Genomic DNA, 18645 nt, shown 5'->3' with positions numbered 1-18645 from the left:
CGTCACGGTGATATCAGGGGACAGGAGGCGTCACGGTGATATCAGGGGACAGGAGGCACCACGGTGATATCAGGGGACAGGAGGCGTCACGGTGATATCAGGGGACAGGAGGCGTCACGGTGATATCAGGGGACAGGAGGCGTCACGGTGATATCAGGGGACAGGAGGCACCACGGTGATATCAGGGGACAGGAGGCACCACGGTGATATCGGGGGACAGGAGGCGTCACGGTGATATCAGGGGACAGGAGGCGTCACGGTGATATTAGGGGACAGGAGGCGTCACGGTGATATCAGGGGACAGGAGGCGTCACGGTGATATCAGGGGACAGGAGGCGTCACGGTGATATCAGGGGACAGGAGGCACCACGGTGATATCAGGGGACAGGAGGCGTCACGGTGATATCAGGGGACAGGAGGCGTCACGGTGATATCAGGGGACAGGAGGCGTCACGGTGATATCAGGGGACAGGAGGCGTCACGGTGATATCAGGGGACAGGAGGCGTCACGGTGATATTAGGGGACAGGAGGCACCACGGTGATATCGGGGGACAGGAGGCGTCACGGTGATATCAGGGGACAGGAGGCGTCACGGTGATATTAGGGGACAGGAGGCGTCACGGTGATATCAGGGGACAGGAGGCACCATGGTGATATCAGGGGACAGGAGGCGTCACGGTGATATCAGGGGACAGGAGGCGTCACGGTGATATCAGGGGACAGGAGGCGTCACGGTGATATCAGGGGACAGGAGGCACCATGGTGATATCAGGGGACAGGAGGCACCATGGTGATATCAGGGGACAGGAGGCACCATGGTGATATCAGGGGACAGGAGGCGTCACGGTGATATTAGGGGACAGGAGGCGTCACGGTGATATCAGGGGACAGGAGGCGTCACGGTGATATCAGGGGACAGGAGGCGTCACGGTGATATTAGGGGACAGGAGGTGTCATGGTGATATCAGGGGACAGGAGGCATCACGGTGATATCAGGGGACATTTACCTAAGTCCTATTTGGCCACAACACGAAGAATCTAGATGAAGTTCCCACGTAGAGCACTGGGCACATTTCTGGTGATATTTCCACTACGTGCGTCTTACAGTTGCAGTGAAGTGGATTGGTCTAAACCTCGCACGCACTCGGCTGTACTGACCTGCGGGCGCTGGAAATCCACAAGGTGACAATTCCTTTTGGGGTAAATAGGAGTTTTATTTGCGGAGTTTCCCCATAGACTTTAATGAGATGAAAATAATCTGCAGGTAAAAACCACACATGCATGTTTAGTGCGGAATCTGCACGACTATCGATAAAGCTTTATGAAAGACAAACATTAGGCAGAATCAAAAACAAAAGAAACTTTATTAAAACATGAGTAAGAAGACAAAAAATGCAGCAGAAAAAAACACTCAAAAAGAACTGCAAAAAACTCACAAGCCACACAAACGAATAGGCACAAACAATCTGCAAGAACTCACCAGACCCGCACAGTGGGGACGCGGCCGTGGCGGCTCATCCCGGTCAGTTTTTATCGGAAAATCACTTTCATGCTCAGATTTGGAGCCTTTTATTTTCTGCTTCAGGTTTTGAAAATTGTCTGGTGAAAAAAAAAAAATAAAGAAAAAGAAAGAAAGTGCATATTACTATTAGGAGAGGAGACCTGGTGGAAAATGCTCCAAACTGCAAAGAAACAAAACCTTCTGCTCGGAGCATTTTCTGGAGGAATTTCTAGAAAACGAGTTGTTTTTGACAGACGCAGCGGCCACGTTTCCACGCTACGGTTTTACCATGTTTGTGGCCGTTTGTGATAAATTGTGGAAGAAATAGAGCAAATGGCAGCAGCATTTAGTCTCAACTTTCTGTAGCCAAAATTCATGTCTTGGATTTTTTTTTGCTGAGATTTTGTGATACTTCCCGCTGCATTAATGCCGTGTTCACATGATGGCGCCGCGGTTTCATCACTGGAGAGATCTGACGCAGGTGATCGTTTCTGTGATCCGGACCCCATAATATGGTGGATGTGAGGATGGCATTACTTACACTGACATGTGGCCCCCCGCTGTGGCCAGAGCCCCTCACCCCCTGGACTCCTGTCATGTGTCAGTGACCGAGGAGGGGACACTGCGGGGGTCCGGGGATGATGAGTGACACAAGCAGATCTATCATGACCTCCCTTACAGCTCTCTCCACTGCTGAGGGACGGACATGAAAGCTACAGCCCATCCATTACCATCTGTCACTTCACAGAGGACGGACGGACGGACGGATGAGCGGCCATCACTGCAGGGCCAGGAGGCATCAATGGACAAAGCAGCACAGTGATAAGGAGACGCTGAAATAACACAAGAGGCCTGACATCTACGGACCAGGGGGCAGCAAATCCATCACCGCAGGTCCTGACAGCACCACACCGCCGCCACGCACCCTCACTCTATAGCACACCGCCGCGCACCCTCGGTATACACCACCGCCACACACCCTCGGTATATACCACCGCCGCCACGCACCCTCACTCTATAGCACACCGCCGCGCGCCCTCGGTATACACCACCGCCACACACCCTCGGTATATACCACACCGCCGCACGCCCTCTGTATACACCACCACCACACACCCTCGGTATATACCACCACCGCCACACACCCTCGGTATATACCACCGCCGCCACGCACCCTCACTCTATAGCACACCGCCGCGCGCCCTCTGTATACACCACCGCCGCTACGCACCCTCACTCTATAGCGCACCACCGTGTGCCCTCAGTATATACCACAGTCGCGCACCCTCGGTATATACCACAGTCACGCACCCTCGGTACACACCACTGCGTGCCCTCGGTATACACCACACCGCCGCACACCCTCGGTATATACCACCGCTGCCGCACACCCTCGGTATACACCACCCCGTCATTCTCATCTTCAGGCTCAGGGGGATGAGATCAGGGTGTGCTGGACGCGGTCAGGTAACGTGCCGCCGGTGACAGGATGGAACGTGCTCAGGAATTCCCCGCAGCGTGGAGTCTGCACATGAGCGTTACGTGATCAAAGTGTTGACATTATCAGAGACAAGGTGGGAACCAAGATGGAGCCATTAACCCCTCCACCAGGACCACAAGGATCTGATCCTTTAGGCTGTGTGCACAGGTCACAGGCAGATCTCCTGTATCTTACTACAGGATGGTGGCGGTGACCAGTGTATGGAAGCACAGTCTGCTGGTGGACACACGGTGCGGAGACAGAGCGTCCTCATAGGGGACAATGCCTCTAGGAATATAGCTATGTAGCTATACAAATAGGTTCGGGTTTTTTTTTTTTATCAAATAATTTTAATTAAGAAAATTGCACAATAACATTTCTATAAAAAGATCAGTAGAATAAAGAGATTTTCAGTATTACATGATATCTATATGACTGTTATACAAACACAGTAACGTTGATAGGAATTTGTTTAACAATATTTCTGACTTTCCGTTAAATGAACGGCTGAGATCCAGCGTGCGCCGACCAGAGGGAGAGCAGAACATCACAATAAGTGACCTCTGGGGGCAGATCCGTGCCAGAGGGAGAGCAGAACATCACAATAAGTGACGACCGGGGGCAGATCCGAGCCAGAGCAGAACATCACAGTAAGTGACGACCGGGGGCAGATCCGAGCCAGAGGGAGAGCAGAACATCACAATAAGTGAGGACCGGGGCAGATCCGAGCCAGAGGGAGAGCAGAACATCACAATAAGTGACCTCCGGGGGAAGATCCGTGCCAGAGGGAGAGCAGAACATCACAATAAGTGACGACCGGGGGCAGATCCGAGCCAGAGCAGAACATCACAGTAAGTGACGACCGGGGGCAGATCCGAGCCAGAGGGAGAGCAGAACATCACAATAAGTGAGGACCGGGGCAGATCCGAGCCAGAGGGAGAGCAGAACATCACAATAAGTGACCTCCGGGGGAAGATCCGTGCCAGAGGGAGAGCAGAACATCACAATAAGTGACGACCGGGGGCAGATCCGAGCCAGAGGGAGAGCAGAACATCACAATAAGTGAGGACCGGGGGCAGATCCGTGCCAGAGGGAGAGCAGAACATCACAATAAGTGACCTCCGGGGGAAGATCCGAGCCAGAGGGAGAGCAGAACATCACAATAAGTGACCTCCGGGGGCAGATCCGAGCCAGAGCAGAACATCACAATAAGTGACCTCTGGGGGCAGATCCGTGCCAGAGGGAGAGCAGAACATCACAATAAGTGACCTCCGGGGGAAGATCCGAGCCAGAGGGAGAGCAGAACATCACAATAAGTGACCTCCGGGGGAAGATCCGAGCCAGAGGGAGAGCAGAACATCACAATAAGTGACCTCCGGGGGCAGATCCGAGCCAGAGGGAGAGCAGAACATCACAATAAGTGACGGCCGGGGGCAGATCCGAGCCAGAGGGAGAGCAGAACATCACAATAAGTGACCTCCAGGGGCAGATCCGAGCCAGAGGGAGAGCAAAACATCACAATAAGTGACGGCCGGGGGCAGATCCGTGCCAGAGGGAGAGCAGAACATCACAATAAGTGACCTCCGGGGGCAGATCCGAGCCAGAGGGAGAGCAGAACATCACAATAAGTGACGGCCGGGGGAAGATCCGAGCCAGAGGGAGAGCAGATCACCACAATAAGTGACGACAAGGGGGAGATCAGAGCCAGAGGGAGAGCAGATCACCACAATAAGTGACGGCCGAGGGCAGATCCGAGCCAGAGGCAGAGCAGATCACCACAATAAGTGACGGCCGAGGGCAGATCCGTGCCAGAGGGAGAGCAGAACATCACAATAAGTGACGGCCGGGGGCAGATCCGAGCCAGAGGGAGAGCAAAACATCACAATAAGTGACGGCCGGGGGCAGATCCGTGCCAGAGGGAGAGCAAAACATCACAATAAGTGACCTCTGGGGGCAGATCCGAGCCAGAGGCAGAGCAGATCACCACAATAAGTGACGGCCGAGGGCAGATCCGTGCCAGAGGGAGAGCAGAACATCACAATAAGTGACGGCCGGGGGCAGATCCGAGCCAGAGGGAGAGCAGAACATCACAATAAGTGACGACAAGGGGGAGATCAGAGCCAGAGGGAGAGCAGATCACCACAATAAGTGACGGCCGAGGGCAGATCCGAGCCAGAGGGAGAGCAGAACATCACAATAAGTGACGGCTGGGGGCAGATCCGAGCCAGAGGGAGAGCAGAACATCACAATAAGTGACGGCCGGGGGCAGATCCGAGCCAGAGGGAGAGCAGAACATCACAATAAGTGACGGCCGGGGGCAGATCCGAGCCAGAGGGAGAGCAGAACATCACAATAAGTGACGGCCGGGGGCAGATCCGAGCCAGAGGGAGAGCAGAACATCACAATAAGTGACGACCGGGGGCAGATCCGAGCCAGAGCAGAACATCACAGTAAGTGACGACCGGGGGCAGATCCGAGCCAGAGGGAGAGCAGAACATCACAATAAGTGAGGACCGGGGCAGATCCGAGCCAGAGGGAGAGCAGAACATCACAATAAGTGACCTCCGGGGGAAGATCCGTGCCAGAGGGAGAGCAGAACATCACAATAAGTGACGACCGGGGGCAGATCCGAGCCAGAGGGAGAGCAGAACATCACAATAAGTGAGGACCGGGGGCAGATCCGTGCCAGAGGGAGAGCAGAACATCACAATAAGTGACCTCCGGGGGAAGATCCGAGCCAGAGGGAGAGCAGAACATCACAATAAGTGACCTCCGGGGGCAGATCCGAGCCAGAGCAGAACATCACAGTAAGTGACGACCGGGGGCAGATCCGAGCCAGAGGGAGAGCAGAACATCACAATAAGTGAGGACCGGGGGCAGATCCGTGCCAGAGGGAGAGCAGAACATCACAATAAGTGACCTCCGGGGGAAGATCCGAGCCAGAGGGAGAGCAGAACATCACAATAAGTGACCTCCGGGGGCAGATCCGAGCCAGAGCAGAACATCACAATAAGTGACCTCTGGGGGCAGATCCGTGCCAGAGGGAGAGCAGAACATCACAATAAGTGACCTCCGGGGGAAGATCCGAGCCAGAGGGAGAGCAGAACATCACAATAAGTGACCTCCGGGGGAAGATCCGAGCCAGAGGGAGAGCAGAACATCACAATAAGTGACCTCCGGGGGCAGATCCGAGCCAGAGGGAGAGCAGAACATCACAATAAGTGACGGCCGGGGGCAGATCCGAGCCAGAGGGAGAGCAGAACATCACAATAAGTGACCTCCAGGGGCAGATCCGAGCCAGAGGGAGAGCAAAACATCACAATAAGTGACGGCCGGGGGCAGATCCGTGCCAGAGGGAGAGCAGAACATCACAATAAGTGACCTCCGGGGGCAGATCCGAGCCAGAGGGAGAGCAGAACATCACAATAAGTGACGGCCGGGGGAAGATCCGAGCCAGAGGGAGAGCAGAACATCACAATAAGTGACCTCCGGGGGCAGATCCGTGCCAGAGGGAGAGCAGAACATCACAATAAGTGACCTCCGGGGGCAGATCCGAGCCAGAGGGAGAGCAGAACATCACAATAAGTGACGGCCGGGGGCAGATCCGAGCCAGAGGGAGAGCAGAACATCACAATAAGTGACCTCCAGGGGCAGATCCGAGCCAGAGGGAGAGCAAAACATCACAATAAGTGACGGCCGGGGGCAGATCCGTGCCAGAGGGAGAGCAGAACATCACAATAAGTGACCTCCGGGGGCAGATCCGAGCCAGAGGCAGAGCAGATCACCACAATAAGTGACGGCCGAGGGCAGATCCGTGCCAGAGGGAGAGCAGAACATCACAATAAGTGACGGCCGGGGGCAGATCCGAGCCAGAGGGAGAGCAGAACATCACAATAAGTGACGACAAGGGGGAGATCAGAGCCAGAGGGAGAGCAGATCACCACAATAAGTGACGGCCGAGGGCAGATCCGAGCCAGAGGGAGAGCAGAACATCACAATAAGTGACGGCCGGGGGCAGATCCGAGCCAGAGGGAGAGCAGAACATCACAATAAGTGACGGCCGGGGGCAGATCCGAGCCAGAGGGAGAGCAGAACATCACAATAAGTGACGGCCGGGGGCAGATCCGAGCCAGAGGGAGAGCAGAACATCACAATAAGTGACGGCTGGGGGCAGATCCGAGCCAGAGGGAGAGCAGAACATCACAATAAGTGACGACAAGGGGGAGATCAGAGCCAGAGGGAGAGCAGATCACCACAATAAGTGACGGCCGAGGGCAGATCCGAGCCAGAGGCAGAGCAGATCACCACAATAAGTGACGGCCGAGGGCAGATCCGTGCCAGAGGGAGAGCAGAACATCACAATAAGTGACGGCCGGGGGCAGATCCGAGCCAGAGGGAGAGCAAAACATCACAATAAGTGACGGCCGGGGGCAGATCCGTGCCAGAGGGAGAGCAGAACATCACAATAAGTGACCTCCGGGGGCAGATCCGAGCCAGAGGCAGAGCAGATCACCACAATAAGTGACGGCCGAGGGCAGATCCGTGCCAGAGGGAGAGCAGAACATCACAATAAGTGACGGCCGGGGGCAGATCCGAGCCAGAGGGAGAGCAGAACATCACAATAAGTGACGACAAGGGGGAGATCAGAGCCAGAGGGAGAGCAGATCACCACAATAAGTGACGGCCGAGGGCAGATCCGAGCCAGAGGGAGAGCAGAACATCACAATAAGTGACGGCTGGGGGCAGATCCGAGCCAGAGGGAGAGCAGAACATCACAATAAGTGACGGCCGGGGGCAGATCCGAGCCAGAGGGAGAGCAGAACATCACAATAAGTGACGGCCGGGGGCAGATCCGAGCCAGAGGGAGAGCAGAACATCACAATAAGTGACGGCCGGGGGCAGATCCGAGCCAGAGGGAGAGCAGAACATCACAATAAGTGACGGCCGGGGGCAGATCCGAGCCAGAGGGAGAGCAGAACATCACAATAAGTGACCTCCGGGGGAAGATCCGAGCCAGAGGGAGAGCAAAACATCACAATAAGTGACGGCCGGGGGCAGATCCGAGCCAGAGGGAGAGCAGAACATCACAATAAGTGACACCATTCACTACAGACGTGCGGCTCACTTGCCACGATCACATCAGTGACAGCAAAGAGTGAAAACGTCCGGCCATAATGATCGGCACCGAAATCACAAGTCTGATAGGCAGTGATGAGCGAATATACTCGTTACATGAGATTTCTCTAGCACGCTCGGGGGTCCTCTGAGTAATTTTTAGTGTTCGGAGATTAAGGTTTTTCTTGCCGCAGCTGAATGATTTACATCTGTTAGCCAGCATAAGTACATGTGGGGATTCCCTAGCAACGAGGCAACCCCCACATGTACTTATGCTGGCTATCAGATGTAAATCATTTAGCTGCGGTAAGAAAAACTAAATCTCCGAATACTAAAAATTACTCGGAGGACCCCCGAGCGTGCTAGAGAAATCTCGAGTAACGAGTATATTCGCTCATCACTATAGGCCCAAACATGTGGCTAGACTCTTACTGGATCCTAAAGGAGCAGCAACATGGAAAAGACGTCACACAGGACAAACGGTGGTCCACATTCCTTGTGAGTGGGGGAGGGCGGAGGAGCAGGTAACAGGATCAAAGGCGAAGGACAGAGGACAGGCGTGACTGGGTCCTGATCACATGGGGAGACCACCGCACAGAACGAGCCGTCCACTCCGATTAATTGGTAGCAGAAGAGCAAAGGCTTCCATAAAACCTTACAGGAGGCGATGGCTGCAGAGAGTACGATGGATCTGGACAAAGAAAAACTTCTGTCTCCCGGAGAAAGGGAGCCATGTACTGGGGAGAGTCCGGAGAAAGGGGCAGGCCGCTGTATATGGGGGCAGGGAGTCCGGAGGGAGAGATCGCCGTTTATGGGGGGGTCCATAGAGAGGGCGCCGTGTGCAGGGGCGAATCTGGAGAGAGGAGTCCAGAAATGGCGCCACATACGAGGAGTGGACTCCAGAGAGAGGGCGCCCTGTATGTGGGGGGCCGAGAGTCTGGCGTGAGGGCACTGTATATGGGGGTGGGGGGTGCGACGACAGGGAGCTGTATACGAAGTGGTGAATCCAGAGAGAGGGCATAATATGTGGGGGTTGGGAGCGAGGAGTTCATAAACATAACGCCCTTTACGGGGAGGGTGGGGGAGGAATTTGAGTCTGGAAAGGGGGTGCCATATACGGGTGGTCAATCCAGAGAGAGCACCAAGACAGATAATTGTCTAATGGCGGCCGACGTCCATCTCAAGTGTATGGCGGTTTCACTATCCCACCTGCATCGGGGGCGATGAACGGAGGACATATTATTCCCTGCGATTTCCACTGTGGCCGATGGCTGCAGGGTCATAATGACGCTCTTACTGGTCTCCTCTACCCAAGTGTTTAAGACGAGTTTGGCCGGCGTCACACTAGCGAGTTTTACAGACGTATGAGCGCAGAAAATACGTCCAGAAAATACGCATTGCACACGGCGCAATGATTCTCTATGGGGCAGCTAATATCTGCCGTATATTACGCATCCGTAATATACAGTATGTTACGGGCGTAGAAAATCGCAGCATGCTGCGTTTGTCAGCGTATTGTGCAAGAAAAAAAACGTCAATGAAAGTCTGAGGGCGAGAAAATTACGGATTACACACGGACCATGCATGTGACTTGCAAGAAATACGCAGCGGTGTTCTATAGAAAAGACAGCAATTCAGCGCGGTGTACAGTAACATCACACTGACAATAGAATAGGTAGAATAAAGGTCTACACATAGTATAGATATATATATATTTAATTCAGTGTTAGATAGCAGAGAAGCTGGTAATTCAATCGCCGGCTTTTCCCATCTCCTTCACAAACCCGACATGACATGACACATGTTACATACAGTAATCCATCTCATATCCCTTCTTTTATTACATATTCCTCTTTAGTAATGTAAGAAGTGTCTTGGTGTCAAATTTGGGGTCTCTAGCTATTAAAGGGTTAAATCCCGGAAAAAAAATTGGCGTGGGCTCCCGTGCAATTTTCTCCGCCAGAGTGGGAAAACCAGTGACTGAGGGCAGATATTTTTCCGGGATTTAACCCTTTAATTTAATAGCTAGAGACCCCAAATTTGACACAAAGACACTTCTTACATTACTAAAGAGGAATATGTAATGAAAGAAGGGATATGAGATGGTTTACTGTATGTAACCAGGTCTCCTATCTGGTCGGGTTTGTGAAGGAGATAGGAAAAGCCGGCGGTCTCGCCAGCTGCCTGTCATGGCTGCCGCGACCAATCAGCGACGCCCACAGTCCGATTAGTCCCTCCATACTCCCCGCAGTCACCACTCACACAGGGTTAATGCCAGCGGTAACGGACAGCGTTATGCCGCGGGTAACTCACTCCGTTACCGCCGCTATTAACCCTGTGTGACCAACTTTTTACTATTGATGCTGCCTATGCAGCGTCAATAGTAAAAGGATCGAATGTTAAAAATAATTAAAAAAAATAAAAAAAAATCATTATATACTCACCTTCCGCCGCCTTTCCCGCTCCTCGTGACGCTCCGGTGACCGCTCTATGCAAGCGGCAGGTTCCGGTCGGTCGCAAGGATGGTATGGGAGAAGGACCTGCCATAACGTCACTACAAGGGGCCCTCGGAAGACGAGTCTATGTTTATATTTTATTTTTTAACCTGTGACATACGTGGCTGGGCAATATACTACGTGGACATGCATATTCTAGAATACTCGATGTGTTAGAATGGGGCCACCATCTTAGGTATGTATGTATGTATGTATGCATGCACACACACATCAGAGATATATATATATATATATATATATATATATATATATATACACACACATACACACACACACTGTATATATGTTCTTAAGAATATTTGAGCCGATGGATCCATGATATGTCCATTTTGCAGGCCTGCGAGAGAGAGAAAAAAAAAATAAAATAAAAAAAATCGCCGTACAGAAGCCATACGGATGGCACACGGATAAATTTGTGTGTAAAAATCGCATCCTCGCATTGAATACGGAACAGTGTTTTGCGACAATTACTACGTATTACGGCCGTAATAAACGGACCGTATTTACTTACGCCTAGTGTGACGCCGGCCTTTATAGCAGCCGACGTGAGGGTCTTGGTACAGGATCCTGGGGACAGGACAGTTTTGGAACAAGAGGAGATGGGATCAGACATTAGTAGCGGTGCGGAGAAAGTGCGGCCTGACCGGCTCCGCTCTCAGGATATGGGGAGGAGACGTCACTTATTGATATGTCATAAAAGACTTTGGAAAGAAAACCAACACTCCATCACTGGACCATTTCCTACCTGTTTTGTGTCCTTGACCAAAATAATTCTGCCTGTGCGGTTTCAGCTACGCGCTCCCAACTGTTACACTGATGAGGACGTGAACCCCTCATTTCTGAGAACAAAACTGTATCCAAAAAGCGTGTAATCGCTGTGATAAACCGTCAGCCGGTGAAGCTGTCAATCATCACTATTCACCTACGATTATCAGATTATTTCCCATGCAGGGGCCGGGGGCCAAATGTGGCTGAATACAGCGGCAGGGAATGTGCTTCCAGGATATGCAGGAGTAAATGCACCTTTAATGGAAGGCAAGATAATACCCCCTTTGAACATACAAGAACCCCCCTTGCCTCCCCTGTCCCTCTCAGTTTAAGCACTTAATTGTGTTTTCATTGTATAGACTTGTATAGAAGTGACAGGCGGACAATGGCAGCTGCGGAGCCTCTCCAGTGCGCAGTGTGGGAATGGCAGCACTTACCTCTATCTGCTCCCAACATTTCCTGTGTCATCAGAGCCGGACCACAGGGGACAGGAACGGAGACCGCCGGAACACGAGGTGATGGCGGAGGCCTGCCTGTCACAACGAGAGAGAGAAAGAAGGTCACTGTGCAGAACCTGTACATACCTGCCACCGCACCCCAATAATCCAGCTAATGGACCCCTATATACCGGCCACCGCACCCCAATAATCCAGCTAACGGACCCCTATATACATGAACCGCATCTCCTATATACCTGCCACCGCACCCCAATAATCCAGCTAACGGACCCCTATATACATGGACCGCATCTCCTATATACCGGCCACCGCACCCCAATAATCCAGCTAACGGACCCCTATATACATGGACCGCATCTCCTATATACCGGCCACCGCACCCCAATAATCCAGCTAATGGACCCCTATATACATGAACCGCATCTCCTATATACCTGCCACCGCACCCCAATAATCCAGCTAATGGACCCCTATATACCGGCCACCGCACCCCAATAATCCAGCTAATGGACCCCTATATACATGGACCGCATCTCCTATATACCTGCCACCGCACCCCAATAATCCAGCTAACGGACCCCTATATACATGGACCGCATCTCCTATATACCGGCCACCGCACCCCAATAATCCAGCTAATGGACCCCTATATACATGGACCGCATCACCTATATACCGGCCACCGCACCCCAATAATCCAGCTAACGGACCCCTATATACATGGACCGCATCACCTATATACCGGCCACCGCACCCCAATAATCCAGCTAACGGACCCCTATATACATGGACCGCATCTCCTATATACCTGCCACCGCACCCCAATAATCCAGCTAATGGACCCCTATATACCTGCCAATGAAGCCCCCTGAACACATGGACCGCATCCCCTACATACCTGCCACCGCACCCCAATAATCCAGCTAATGGACCCCTATATACATGGACCGCATCTCCTATATACCTGCCACCGCACCCCAATAATCCAGCTAATGGACCCCTATATACCTGCCAATGAAGCCCCCTAAACACATGGACCGCATCCCCTACATACCTGCCACCGCACCCCAATAATCCAGCTAATGGACCCCTATATACCTGCCAATAAAGCCCCCATATACATGGACCGCATCCCCTATATTCCTGCCACACCCCCAATAATCCAGCTAATGGACCCCTATACACCTGCCAATGAAGCCCCCTATATACATGGACCGCATCCCCTATATACCTGCCACCACACCCCAATAATCCAGCTAATGGACCCCTATATACCTGCCAATAGAGCCCCCCTAAATACATGGACCACATCCCCTATATACCTGCCACCACACCCCAATAATCCAGCCACTGGACCCCTATATACCTGCCAATAGAGCCCCCCTAAATACATGGACCACATCCCCTATATACCTGCCACCACACCCCAATAATCCAGCTAATGGACCCCTATATACCTGCCAATAGAGCCCCCCTAAATACATGGACCACATCCCCTATATACCTGCCACCACACCCCAATAATCCAGCTAATGGACCCCTATATACCTGCCAATAGAGCCCCCCTAAATACATGGACCGCATCCCCTATATACCTGCCACCGCACCCCAATAATCCAGCTAACGGACCCCTATATACATGGACCGCATCTCCTATATACCGGCCACCGCACCTCAATAATCCAGCTAATGGACCCCTATATACATGGACCGCATCACCTATATACCGGCCACCGCACCCCAATAATCCAGCTAATGGACCCCTATATACATGGACCGCATCTCCTATATACCGGCCACCGCACCTCAATAATCCAGCTAATGGACCCCTATATACATGGACCGCATCACCTATATACCTGCCACCGCACCCCAATAATCCAGCTAATGGACCCCTATATACCTGCCAATGAAGCCCCCTAAACACATGGACTGCATCCCCTACATACCTGCCACCGCACCCCAATAATCCAGCTAATGGACCCCTATATACCTGCCAATAAAGCCCCCATATACATGGACCGCATCCCCTATATTCCTGCCACACCCCCAATAATCCAGCTAATGGACCCCTATACACCTGCCAATGAAGCCCCCTATATACATGGACCGCATCCCCTATATTCCTGCCACACCCCCAATAATCCAGCTAATGGACCCCTATACACCTGCCAATGAAGCCCCCTATATACATGGACCGCATCCCCTATATACCTGCCACCACACCCCAATAATCCAGCTAATGGACCCCTATATACCTGCCAATAGAGCCCCCCTAAATACATGGACCACATCCCCTATATACCTGCCACCACACCCCAATAATCCAGCCACTGGACCCCTATATACCTGCCAATAGAGCCCCCCTAAATACATGGACCGCATCCCCTATATACCTGCCACCACACCCCAATAATCCAGCTAATAGACCCCTATACACCTGCCAATGAAGCCGCCTATATACATGGACCACATCCCCTATATACCTGCCACCGCACCCCAATAATCCAGCTAATAGACCCCTATATACCTGCCAATAGAGCCCCCCTAAATACATGGACCACATCCCCTATATACCTGCCACCACACCCCAATAATCCAGCTAATGGACCCCTATATACCTGCCAATAGAGCCCCCCTAAATACATGGACCACATCCCCTATATACCTGCCACCGCACCCCAATAATCCAGCTAATAGACCCCTATACACCTGCCAATGAAGCCGCCTATATACATGGACCGCATCCCCTATATACCTGCCACACCCCCAATAATCCAGCTAATGGACCCCAATATACATGGACCGCATCCCCTTTATACCTGCCACCACTGGATGACCTATATACTTAGGCTGCATGTCATATACCAGACACTGAACCCCCTACAAACCAACCACTATATACCTTCCACCTAACCCCCCATATACCAGGACCACACCCCTATATACCACTGACACCTCATGTACCTACAATGCACCAATAATTCACAAGAATCATCAAGAGGGAAGGAAAAATCAGAAACACTGAGGCACTGTATCTAATCCTCTCCTGTGTGATACCGCCAAGCTAATAGTATCACACCAGTAGCATTAGATACACGGCTCAGCAGTCAGTATCACACAGGAGAGGATTAGATACACGGCTCAGCAGACAGTATCACACAGGGGAGGATTAGATACACGGCTCAGCAGTCAGTATCACACAGGAGAGGATTAGATACACGGCTCAGCAGACAGTATCATACAGGAGAGGATTAGATACACGGCTCAGCAGTCAGTATCACACAGGAGAGGATTAGATACACGGCTCAGCAGACAGTATCACACAGGAGAGGATTAGATACACGGCTCAGCAGTCAGTATCACACAGGAGAGGATTAGATACACGGCTCAGCAGACAGTATCATACAGGAGAGGATTAGATACACGGCTCAGCAGTCAGTATCACACAGGAGAGGATTAGATACACGGCTCAGCAGACAGTATCACACAGGAGAGGATTAGATACACGGCTCAGCAGTCAGTATCACACAGGAGAGGATTAGATACACGGTTCAGCAGACAGTATCACACAGGAGAGGATTAGATACACGGTTCAGCAGACAGTATCACACAGGAGAGGATTAGATACACGGCTCAGCAGTCAGTATCACACAGGAGAGGATTAGATACACGGCTCAGCAGTCAGTATCACACAGGAGAGGATTAGATACACGGCTCAGCAGTCAGTATCACACAGGAGAGGATTAGATACACGGCTCAGCAGTCAGTATAACACAGGAGAGGATTAGATACACGGCTCAGCAGTCAGTATCACACAGGAGAGGATTAGATACACGGCTCAGCAGTCAGTATAACACAGGAGAGGATTAGATACACGGCTCAGCAGTCAGTATCACACAGGAGAGGATTAGATACACGGTTCAGCAGACAGTATCACACAGGAGAGGATTAGATACACGGTTCAGCAGACAGTATCACACAGGAGAGGATTAGATACACGGCTCAGCAGTCAGTATCACACAGGAGAGGATTAGATACACGGCTCAGCAGTCAGTATCACACAGGAGAGGATTAGATACACGGCTCAGCAGTCAGTATAACACAGGAGAGGATTAGATACACGGCTCAGCAGTCAGTATCACACAGGAGAGGATTAGATACACGGCTCAGCAGTCAGTATAACACAGGAGAGGATTAGATACACGGCTCAGCAGTCAGTATCACACAGGAGAGGATTAGATACACGGTTCAGCAGACAGTATCACACAGGAGAGGATTAGATACACGGTTCAGCAGACAGTATCACACAGGAGAGGATTAGATACACAGCTCAGCAGTCAGTATCACACAGGGGAGGATTAGATACACGGCTCAGCAGTCAGTATCACACAGGAGAGGATTAGATACACGGTTCAGCAGACAGTATCACACAGGAGAGGATTAGATACACGGTTCAGCAGACAGTATCACACAGGAGAGGATTAGATACACGGCTCAGCAGTCAGTATCACACAGGAGAGGATTAGATACACGGCTCAGCAGTCAGTATCACACAGGAGAGGATTAGATACACGGCTCAGCAGTCAGTATCACACAGGAGAGGATTAGATACACGGCTCAGCAGTCAGTATAACACAGGAGAGGATTAGATACACGGCTCAGCAGTCAGTATAACACAGGAGAGGATTAGATACACGGCTCAGCAGTCAGTATCACACAGGAGAGGATTAGATACACGGTTCAGCAGACAGTATCACACAGGAGAGGATTAGATACACGGTTCAGCAGACAGTATCACACAGGAGAGGATTAGATACACAGCTCAGCAGTCAGTATCACACAGGGGAGGATTAGATACACGGCTCAGCAGTCAGTATCACACAGGAGAGGATTAGATACACAGCTCAGCAGTCAGTATCACACAGGAGAGGATTAGATACACGGCTCAGCAGTCAGTATCACACAGGAGAGGATTAGATACACGGTTCAGCAGACAGTATCACACAGGAGAGGATTAGATACACGGCTCAGCAGTCAGTATCACACAGGAGAGGATTAGATACACGGCTCAGCAGTCAGTATCACACAGGATGGGTTTAGATACACGGCTCAGCAGTCAGTATCACACAGGATAGGATTAGATACACGGCTCAGCAGTCAGTATCACACAGGATAGGATTAGATACACGGCTCAGCAGTCAGTATCACACAGGAGAGGATTAGATACACGGCTCAGCAGTCAGTATAACACAGGATAGGATTAGATACACGGCTCAGCAGTCAGTATCACACAGGAGAGGATTAGATACACGGCTCAGCAGTCAGTATCACACAGGAGAGGATTAGATACACGGCTCAGCAGTCAGTATAACACAGGAGAGGATTAGATACACGGCTCAGCAGTCAGTATCACACAGGAGAGGATTAGATACACGGTTCAGCAGACAGTATCACACAGGAGAGGATTAGATACACGGCTCAGCAGTCAGTATCACACAGGAGAGGATTAGATACACGGTTCAGCAGTCAGTATCACACAGGATAGGATTAGATACACGGCTCAGCAGTCAGTATCACACAGGATAGGATTAGATACACGGCTCAGCAGTCAGTATCACACAGGGGAGGATTAGATACACGGCTCAGCAGTCAGTATCACACAGGATGGGATTAGATACACGGCTCAGCAGTCAGTATCACACAGGAGAGGATTAGATACACGGCTCAGCAGTCAGTATCACACAGGATGGGATTAGATACACGGCTCAGCAGTCAGTATCACCACACCTCATTACCGACATTTCCCGCCTCAGCAGCCGGAAGACCAGGCCTGACAGGAGATGTGTTGTCCATAGCAACCACTCGCTGGTCAGCTGTTCCCACAGCAGCCAATCAGAGACATCGATTTATCTGTAGAGCGTCGTTCACAGATAGCAACTGGGCTCTGATTGGCCGTTGATACAGACAGAGCCGCGGGTTGTCTGAGAAGACTCCTATGCGCAGTATGTACCGGGGTCTCTTGTCTGCTGCACTACAATGCCCAGGATGGCCTAAGTGTCGTCTGGATGAAGGAAAGAATGTGTGGTAAGTGTCGGCTGGGGCCTGGAGCTCCGCGTGGTCGTGACCTTACCTGACAGACTAGTCAGGATATTACCTAGCATGCTCTGCGGAGACATCACCTCATAACAAGGCCAGAAGCCTGAAAATGTGCGGGAGCAGAGCATGACGGGTAATACATGGAGGGGTGCAGGTGTTATATGGTGGAGGAGGAGGAGGATGTGCCTGGTGTTATATGGAGGAGGAGGAGGAGGACGTGCCGGGTGTTATATGGTGGAGGAGGAGGACGTGCCGGGTGTTATATGGTGGAGGAGGAGAACGTGCCGGGTGTTATATGGTGGAGGAGGAGGACGTGCCGGGTGTTATATGGTGGAGGAGGAGGAGGATGTGCCGGGTGTTATATGGTGGAGGAGGAGGACGTGCCGGGTGTTATATGGTGGAGGAGGAGGAGGATGTGCCTGGTGTTATATGGAGGAGGAGGACGTGCCGGGTGTTATATGGTGGAGGAGGAGGACGTGCCGGGGGTTATATGGTGGAGGAGGAGAACGTGCCGGGTGTTATATGGTGGAGGAGGAGGAGGATGTGCCGGGTGTTATATGGTGGAGGAGGAGGAGGACGTGCCGGGTGTTATATGGTGGAGGAGGAGGAGGACGTGCCGGGTGTTATATGGTGGAGGAGGAGGACGTGCCGGGTGTTATATGGTGGAGGAGGAGGAGGACGTGCCGGGTGTTATATGGTGGAGGAGG

The 18645-nt window shown here is 51.9% G+C and overlaps 1 long non-coding RNA gene across 1 annotated transcript; it reads right to left on the bottom strand.

Moving 5' to 3' along the window:
- Window positions 1–1203: 1203 nt before the first annotated feature.
- LOC138651678 (uncharacterized) lies at window positions 1204–17648 on the bottom strand. The gene is made up of 4 exons (XR_011315514.1): window positions 17630–17648; window positions 11819–11914; window positions 1482–1600; window positions 1204–1259 (listed from the first exon to the last, which is right to left on the bottom strand). It is a non-coding gene; the product is annotated as an uncharacterized lncRNA (long non-coding RNA).
- Window positions 17649–18645: the final 997 nt, after the last annotated feature.

This window comes from Ranitomeya imitator, chromosome 10 (genome assembly GCF_032444005.1).
Source record: "Ranitomeya imitator isolate aRanImi1 chromosome 10, aRanImi1.pri, whole genome shotgun sequence".
NCBI lineage: Eukaryota > Metazoa > Chordata > Amphibia > Anura > Dendrobatidae > Ranitomeya > Ranitomeya imitator.
The sequence above is the reverse complement of the archived record's forward strand: the minus strand, read 5'-3'. Positions and strand labels throughout refer to the sequence as shown.